This window comes from Asterias rubens, chromosome 6, assembly GCF_902459465.1.
Source record: "Asterias rubens chromosome 6, eAstRub1.3, whole genome shotgun sequence".
Classification (NCBI taxonomy): Eukaryota; Metazoa; Echinodermata; class Asteroidea; order Forcipulatida; family Asteriidae; genus Asterias; species Asterias rubens.
In genome coordinates this window covers 19761082-19768299 of record NC_047067.1, presented here as the reverse complement: position 1 = coordinate 19768299, position 7218 = coordinate 19761082, and positions in this window count along the sequence as shown.

The window sequence follows — 7218 nt, the reverse complement described above, 5'->3', positions numbered from 1 at the left end:
AAAACGACAAGGGGGTAGGTAAGCTGGACGTTTTTTCAGCCTCGGAAACATTTTCTCTCCGAATTGCCTCAAAATTTAACCAAAGGAAGTTCGTCATGTGTAAAAGACAGTCTCCAAGTTACAGGTTGCTGGAACAATAGGATGGGTCTCAAATATTCATTTTAACCTTGATTTTAAACCGTCGTACTATCCGAAATGAGGCATTATCTCAAAAAGTAGCCATCGTAGACGACTAAAACCAAGATTTTCCTGCTCTTCGCCCTCTAATACACCTAGGTATGAAATTTCAGGCGATTTGGAAGAGAAAAGTTTCGGCCGATTTTTGAAAAAACGACAAGGGGGTAAGCTTGACGTTTTTTCAGCCTCGGAAACATTTTCTCTCCGAATTGCCTCAAAATTTAACCAAAGGAAGTTCGTCATGTGTAAAAGACAGTCTCCAAGTTACAGGTTGCTGGAACAATAGGATGGGTCTCAAATATTCATTTTAACCTTGATTTTAAACCGTCGTACTATCCGAAATGAGGCATTATCTCAAAAAGTAGCCATCGTAGACGACTAAAACCAAGATTTTCCTGCTCCTCGCCCTCTAATACACCTAGGTATGAAATTTCAGGCGATTTGGAAGACAACAGTTTCGGCCGATTTTGGTAAGCTTGACGTTTTTTCAGCCTCGGAAACATTTTCTCTCCGAATTGCCTCAAAATTTAACCAAAGGAAGTTCGTCATGTGTAAAAGACAGTCTCCAAGTTACAGGTTGCTGGAACAATAGGATGGGTCTCAAATATTCATTTTAACCTTGATTTTAAACCGTCGTACTATCCGAAATGAGGCATTATCTCAAAAAGTAGCCATCGTAGACGACTAAAACCAAGATTGTCCTGCTCCTCGCCCTCTAATACACCTAGGTATGAAATTTCAGGCGATTTGGAAGACAAAAGTTTCGGCCGATTTTTGAAAAAACGACAAGGGGGTAAGCTTGACGTTTTTTCAGCCTCGGAAACATTTTCTCTCCGAATTGCCTCAAAATTTAACGAAAGGAAGTTCGTCATGTGTAAAAGACAGTCTCCAAGTTACAGGTTGCTGGATCAATAGGATGGTCTCAAATATTCATTTTAACCTTGATTTTAAACCGTCGTACTATCCGAAATGAGGCATTATCTCAAAAAGTAGCCATCGTAGACGACTAAAACCAAGATTTTCTTGCTCCTCGCCCCCAATTACACCTAAGTACGAAATTTCAGGCGATTTTGGAAGACAAAAATTTCGGCCGATTTTTGAAAAAACAACAAGGGGGGGTAAGCTTGACGTTTTTTCAGCCTCGGAAACATTTTCTCTCCGAATTGCCTCAAAATTTAACCAAAGGAAGTTCGTCATGTGTAAAAGACAGTCTCCAAGTTACAGGTTGCTGGAACAATAGGATGGGTCTCAAATATTCATTTTATCCTTGATTTTAAACCGTCGTACTATCCGAAATGAGGCATTATCTCAAAAAGTAGCCATCGTAGACGACTAAAACCAAGATTTTCCTGCTCCTCGCCCTCTAATACACCTAGGTATGAAATTTCAGACGATTTGGAAGACAACAGTTTCGGCCGATTTTTGAAAAAACGACAAGGGGGTAAGCTTGACGTTTTTTCAGCCTCGGAAACATTTTCTCTCCGAATTGCCTCAAAATTTAACCAAAGGAAGTTCGTCATGTGTAAAAGACAGTCTCCAAGTTACAGGTTGCTGGAACAATAGGATGGGTCTCAAATATTCATTTTTGGAGGCACTGCTATATCAACAAGTAAGCGACATTGCGACAAGAACACGAATAGTCGGGTACCCTATAGTTGGTCTTATAACCCATGCTTCGTACCCAGTAATTTACCGCGTACACATGTATTCAAAATGATTTCCAACCATGCAGTTGACTCTGGCTGTCTCCGTGGACGATATTTAGAGCCTTTTTGATGTAGTTTTAATCTTCAGGGAACTGTTCAGGCAAGACTAATGTGTACTCGTTTATTCTGATTCAATATAAAGTCGTTCAAACCCATGGTAAAAGCAATGTTTGTGATTTGTTTGTTTCTATTAGCTATAGGTCTACACTACGTTAGCTGGTATGCTGGTTAACTGTGCACAACACAATGGGTATGGTGTGTTATTGCTCAATATAATTCTCTGCTATAGTTAGTAGGCCTGTAGGTTGCTGTTTTCCCGTTGATTATTCGGAGATTAAAACAAAACGGCCAGAAATTGGTGGTGAGGTCGTAAAATTGTTCCAATCTAATTATTCACTGCATACAATTGTACAGCCTATCTATGGCAATGCTTTGATGTTGTACCCTGGATTTAAAACTTTGCATGGTGGAAATACGATATGGACAGGTTTGCGGTAACACCATGCAATGACTATCATCTCTAAATATGGGGTGGTTCTGAAAATAACCGTTGGTTTCAATTGACGTTTCGGTCAGTATTCTCTGATCGCCTTTGGAGAAAAACAAAATTCTTTTACGATGCACAAACACTTGACGTTTAAACTTGAAGTTTAATGATTTTAATTATTTAAATAAATAAAAATAAATGAAAAATTGCTGCTTAAAATAAATTTGAATGTGTATGTCAATTAATGTCTGAATTCTTTTTATATTGATTTAAAGAGCAGTTATAATTTGAAATGTAGAAACTCAAACATTAAACAAATATTGAATTAAAACATAAAGAATACTACGTCCCGTGTCTTATTTAGAGTTCAATTTCCTTAGACTATCAAATATTTATTACATATAATAATAAATGGTTTTGTTGGTCACATTGTTACGCCCCCTGTTTGAATATGCCCCCCCACTCGCCCGATTTGCCCGGCTTCTAGATACTTTTTCAATCGCTGATATTTTCTCACAGTTAGATAGACCCTATGGCATAGGGAAATCCTTACTTTATACCTAATAAATAACATGCGAGTGGAAGGCACCCGCTATTACGTTTTGATTTAAAGTTGAATTCATTCTAAGGTTTATATTTAAACTCGAACCTTTTGTTATGAAGAAGGACAGTGGCACAGTGGTAGGGCTCTGGACTCTGAAGCCAAAGGTGCTGGGTTCGAACCCCGGTATGTGTTCTTTTTCTGCGTTGAAGAACATTGGTTTACGCGGTACCCTACGGCACAGAGAAATCCTTGCTTAACCCCTAATCAATAATTAATGCGAGTGGAAGGCAAAGTTACAACATGTTTTGATATAAAGTTGTTCACTCTAGGGTATAAAATTAAACTCGAACGCAAATGAAGTAAGAGTAGTAGTGGCCCAATGGAAGGGCTCCGGGCTATACACCCAATGGTACAGGGTTCGAACCCCGGTCTGTGTTCTTTTTCTACACTTGAGAACATTGGTTTGCGCGGTTCCCTATGGTATAGGGAAATCCTTGCTTTACACTAGGTAAATAATTTGCGAGTGGGAGGCAAATAATACGTTTTGATTTAAAATTGTTCATTCTAGGGTATAACATTAAACTCGAACGCAAATGAAGTAAGAGTAGAAGTGGCCTAATGGAAGGGCTCCGGGCTCTACACCCAATGGTACGGGGTTCGATTCCCGATCTGTGTTCTTTTAGTATGCTTGAGAACATTGGTTTGCGTGGTACCCTATGGCATTATTATTATTATTACCCTATGGCATAGGGAAATCCTTGCTTTACACTTGGTAAATAATTTGCGAGTGGGAGGCAAATAATACGTTTTGATTTAAAATTGTTCATTCTAGGGTATAACATTAAACTCGAACGCAATTGAAGTAAGAGTAGTAGTGGCCTAATGGAAGGGCTCCGGGCTCTACACCCAATGGTACGGGGTTCGATTCCCGATCTGTGTTCTTTTAGTATGCTTGAGAACATTGGTTTGCGCGGTACCCTATGGCATAGGGAAATCATTGCTTTACACTTAATAAATAATTTGCGAGTGGAAGGCATAAGCTATAATACGTTTTGATTTAAAATTGTTCATTCTAGGGTATAACATTAAACTCGAACGCAAATGAAGTAAGAGTAGTAGTGGCCTAATGGAAGGGCTCCGGGCTCTACACCCAATGGTACGGGGTTCGAACCCCGGTCTGTGTTCTTTTTCTACGCTTGAGAACATTGGTTTGCGTGGTTCCCTATGGTATAGGGAAATCCTTGCTTTACACTTGGTAAATAATTTGTGAGTGGGAGGCAAATAATACGTTTTGATTTAAAATTGTTCATTCTAGGGTATAACATTAAACTCGAACGCAAATGAAGTAAGAGTAGTAGTGGCCTAATGGAAGGGCTCCGGGCTCTACACCCAATGGTACGGGGTTCGATTCCCGATCTGTGTTCTTTTAGTATGCTTGAGAACATTGGTTTGCGCGGTACCCTATGGCATAGGGAAATCCTTGCTTTACACTTGATAAATAATTTGCGAGTGGAAGGCATAAGCTATAATACGTTTTGATTTAAAATTGTTCATTCTAGGGTATAACATTAAACTCGAACGCAAATGAAGTAAGAGTAGTAGTGGCCCAATGGAAGGGCTCCCGACTCTACACCCAATGGTACGGAGTTCGATTCCCGTGTGTTCTTTTACTACGTTTTGATTTAAAGTTGTTCATACCAAGGTTTAATATTAAACTCGAACGCCATACAAGTAAGAGGAGACGTGGCTCAATGGAAGGGCTCCGGACTCTACACCCAATGGTGCGGAGTTCGATTCCCGGGTGTTCTTTTACTACGTTTTAATTAAAAGTTTGTCTTACGAAGGTTTAAAATTAAACTCGAACGCAAATGAAGTAAGAGGAGACGTGGCTCAATGGAAGGGCTCCGGACTCTACACCCAATGGTGCGGAGTTCGATTCCCGGGTGTTCTTTTACTACGTTTTAATTAAAAGTTTGTCATACGAAGGTTTAAAATAAAACTCGAACGCATACTAGTAAGAAGGAGCAGTGGCCCAGTGGAAGGGCTCTGGTCTCTGGACCGGAGGGTCCCGGGATCGAATCCAGCTTCAGAAAAGTTTGAGACGTTTAAAAATGTTTTTTTTTAATTTTTGTTTTAACTTACATAAAAAAGAGCATAGGTTCGTTTTAAGTTTTAAGTTTTAAGTTTCTTTCCTAAGCGAGTGCTAGCGGTGAGTGCCACTGCGCGGTGTGTGCCACTGTCTGGTGAGTCGAGACTTCTCGGACGGCAACCGCGCTGCCAACACCGGGGTTCGAACCGGGGACCCTTTGCTTGGGAGGCCGACACCTACCCACGACACCCACTTGGGTCCCCCCCCCAGGATAACTCGCATTTTAGACCTGATAAACCTTCGGTTCATACTTTACACAGAAAGCTATGGCATGGGATTTCAGTGCTTTATACTTAGTATATTATTATACTTTATACTTGGTATATAATTTGCGAGGGGAACACTTTCCACATGATGCTATATGGCATAGTAAAATCAGTGCTTTATACTTAGTAATTTCGAGTGAAATGCACAAGTTGTGGGCTGGTTACATAGGCATGGGAAACTCATTGGTTCGGACTTAAAACATATTTGAGTTAAAATCTACACACTGTATAGTTTAAAATGGGAAAAGGGGTACGCATGGTACTATGGCATAGGGAAATCCTTGCTTTGGACTTGGTAAATAATTTGCGAGTGGAAGATATATAACGCTTTTACTGACGGGTATTGGTAGTAGATAGGGGACTCTTGTGTTCGGACTTAAAAAGTATTCGACGAGTTGAAGGCACACGCTGTAGGCATAAAGATAGACAATTAGTTTAATTAATGGGGAAATGGTACGCATGGTACAATGGCATAGGGAAATCCTTGCTTTGGACTTGGTAAATAATTTGAGAGTGGAAGGCATACGCTTTACTGACGGGTAGACAGGTGACTCTTTGGTTGTGATTTAAAAAATTGGTGAGTGGATGGAAGGCACACGCTGTAAGTATGGCGCATTGGCTTACAAGGAAACAAAGGCATAATAGGGGACTTACAAAATAATTATTTGAGTCGAAGGCACACGATGTAGGTATAGAAAATTAGTTCGCAGGGGAAGTTGGTCTGGCATTTCGATGGGAATTGGGGATTGTCGGTCGCTGTGGAAAGGGTAGCGGGGTACACTGGGGTTGGGTGGCCGAGTCTTTAGTAGGCTAGCTGGGATCAACATGACGGCGGGAATATAACTTCTTTGAATTTCCACCAGTGTTCTTGGTGGGTACTCGCCGTGATGGTACAATTGGTTTTATTGAGTTTGATACAATAATTATTTGAGACATTGTTATATCGAAAATCAAGCAATAAAAACAATTACATCAAAAAGTTACTACGGTAGACGACTAAACCCAAGTTTTCAGGCGATTTTGAAAAACACAATTTTTTTCGGCAGATTTTTGAGAAAACGGCATGGGGTATAACTTGACGTTTTTTTCACCCTCAAAAAAAAATTCTTTCAGATTTGCCTCAAAATTTAACCAAAGAAAGTTCTTTATGTGCAAAAGACGCTCTATATATACGGATTACAGATTGCTGGAACAATTGGAAGGGCCTCAAATTAATATTAATTTTAATCTTGATTTGGGGGCATCGAAAACTAGACAATATCTCAAAAAGTTGCCTACGACTCAGACCAAGGTTTTTCTGTGCACCTCGTCCTTCATTACACATCGGGATGAAATTTCAGACGATTAAAAAAATAAAAATAAAAAACCCGCCAGTTTTATTCAGACCATGTTCAGACTTTAAAAATTTACATTATCATTTGGCAGTATAGGTGGCAAACCAGTTTTAGATTTACAACTTGATATGAGAAAGGCAATCTGCAAAGGCTTAAACATGATGTATCAATTCTTTTGGATGGTAGGCCTACGACTCCGAATGTCAGAGCACCGGTCATTTTGGTTGGTAAACAGTTTACGACAGCTCAGTGTTACATAACATGTAAACAAAAACTGACATAGAAACACGTAGGAGTGGCCGACACGAATTGAAGTAGATAATCTATAAGAACTACACAGAAAAGTCGACTGTTTCATCTGATCAGGGAGGAATTCTTCATCCAGTATCTGATTGACGGCAAATTGGCAATGACAATGCAATGACCTATGCTCTAACGTTACAGCTACTTCCGGATTGCCGTTGTTTATATTGAGCATGAAGGTGGACTAAAATTGCGACAAGAATTGCCCGGTTTATGACAAACTAGGTGGTTACACGCCTTCCACGAGGCCTT